The sequence below is a fragment of the Symphodus melops genome (assembly GCF_947650265.1).
Source record: "Symphodus melops genome assembly, chromosome: 7".
In the NCBI taxonomy this organism is placed as follows: Eukaryota; Metazoa; Chordata; class Actinopteri; order Labriformes; family Labridae; genus Symphodus; species Symphodus melops.
Genome location: NC_136697.1, coordinates 117,401 through 119,795, shown reverse-complemented (window position 1 = coordinate 119,795; position 2,395 = coordinate 117,401). Strand labels below are relative to the sequence as shown.

At 40.1% G+C, this 2,395-nt stretch overlaps 1 long non-coding RNA gene across 1 annotated transcript; it reads left to right on the top strand.

Annotated features, from left to right (window-relative positions):
• Window positions 1-1,689, top strand: LOC306826664. Its single transcript, XR_013779477.1, has 4 exons — window positions 1-546; window positions 676-811; window positions 894-980; window positions 1,623-1,689. It is a non-coding gene; the product is annotated as an uncharacterized lncRNA (long non-coding RNA).
• Window positions 1,690-2,395: the final 706 nt, after the last annotated feature.

The window sequence follows — 2,395 nt, the reverse complement described above, 5'->3', positions numbered from 1 at the left end:
TGACTGAACCCTGTGTGGACACATTCAGCTATGGAATATATGGGGAATACGACCTTGAGGGCCTTTCAGATAAAGGACAAGGTGCACACTGAGCTGGTCGCGGCATTGGACACAAAGCAAAAGGGTAGAGCGCACGAGTAAAAAGCCGTCATATTGGTCGTACTGAGGTGACGTCAGGAAGCGCTGCGTTCAGGTTGAAAATGTTTAAATTTTTGCACAGCTCGCAAGAGCGGCAAGCGGGACCCTGACCAGCGCTTAAGTCAGTGGCGAAGAGATACACTCTTGTGCAGAGCAAAACTGTTTTTTTATTTTTTTAACAGTAGACAATGAATGGGCTTGACACCGGTGCACAGCAACCACTGTATCCTATCTGAAAGGCTCTTTGCTGTCAATGAATTGCTTGTGTAAAATATGTAGCTTTACTAAATCAAAACACAAAAATAACTGGAGAAAACATGTCAAAAACCTTTTCAGACCAAGTGACCCTCAGCCCTGCTCACTGCCTTCAAAGAGAGGTGGCCTAAACTGTCAAGTGAGGAACGAAATGTAAGAAAGTTTTGTTTATTGTTTATAAACCAAATAAATTATTGCATTCATACAATTAATCTAATTAGTCTAATAAATACTAGTCAGACCCTTTGAAGTTGAGAATTTTGTCCCTTAACTGATTCTTAGATCGAGGAAGAGTTCCGATGTATAACCACTGTTCCCTGGGAATAGACATTTCTGCTGAAACTACATGAGCACACACCAAGCCAAACGAGGAGCAGCTGCTACAAGGATACAGCCTCTCTTAAATACTAAAAACTAGGTAATTCCGCAGTTTTTTCTTGAAAATTGCAAAACTCAGTTTGCAGACATGAGTAAAGTAACTTAAATGCATGTCATTTCAGTCCCTCAGTATTGACAGAAAGGTGGTTGTCAGTTGCCTCATCGAGTACCTTGGAGAACAAAAGAGAGAGCTGTTCCTAGACTGCCAGGTATGTTATTAATTGATTATTAACTCTGACACAATGGTTACATTTTTGACAACTGAATTTCGTCGTCTCTCAACTGAAAGGTAAAGGGTTCGATCCCCAGCTCCTGTGAGCAACATGTCCAATGTGTCCTTGGTGTCGTGGAAAATTCTCCTTTTACGAGGTGGAGAGTTGCTAATTCTCAAGAAGAAAATTCACGGCGGCGCTTGAATCAGATCTCTTTTAATACGTGCAGCACGGAGGAGAGGCCAGAGCATCTTCTCCCGAACCTTTACATTACAAGTCCTTTTATACAATACAGAGAGATATGGGGAGGTGACCTTACACTTAACAAATGGTGATCTTACATTACAATGGTTGTTTAAAGTTTAGTGTATTCTGTCTGTCTGGAGACAGTGACTCTGTGATAATCAAATAACATTTACATCCGTATGGTACTGTCTGCGAAGGAGGAGGCCCTCCTGTGGCTCTCTGACACCTCTGTTCATTTGGTGTCTCCTGCAAGTCTAGGTAATTTCTCACATTGGGCAAGTCAGCCCAACGCCACAGCCCGAATTTCTCTCCCTGCTGCATCAGGGGTGTATGAATGGATTAGTTATTTTTGATGGTCAATTTACAGAGAAATCACTTTTTCTTTTCTTCCAGGAGGATGAACACGAGGACCACAGATCAAACCATGAAGGTGCTTGTGATCTAGGACCCTATAGCTGAGGTGTGCCCATGAAATGTTTCTATCGAGGGCGACAAGGTACTGAACAGGTGTGGAAATCAAACCAAGAGGCATGTATGCTGTTGGTGGGATTGATTTACGCTCTCAATCTTGAGTAACCCAAAAGACGGAAATACACATTCAAAGTATTCTGTGAACCGATGGAGCAATAAGGTTGAGCTCCTCAGGAGTATGGTTGTTGAATGAACTCATTTCATTTGGGCTCAATGAGACCTTACCTGTTGCATACTGTATGACTTTTTAGTACAACGTGTGTTCTGTGAATTGAGATCTTTTTTTTTGGCTCTCAGCGTTTGTCTAGATTTAAAAAAAAAATCCTTTTTTTTTGGATGACTGTTTCTCAGGGGAAAGAGACTAAACACTTCATGTGTTGAATACTACTCGGGTAAAGTTATGATCTAACCTGATTCCATGAACAACATCTGTTAAGTTTACACATTACATACTGTATTTCAGACACCAAGACACTGAAATACACCGTCAATATATTTTGTACACTTTTTTTCTTTTTCATCCCTTTGAAATTCTTGTGTGTAGATCATTTCTGGACTTGACTTTTACTGATACATTTTTTACACTATTTTATTGTATTAATATATCTAACACCATTTAGCCAAAAGTTTAGCAAAATACAATCTGCCTCAGGTTTAAAAATATTTTCTATTGTACAACACTTTGTTTTCCTGAA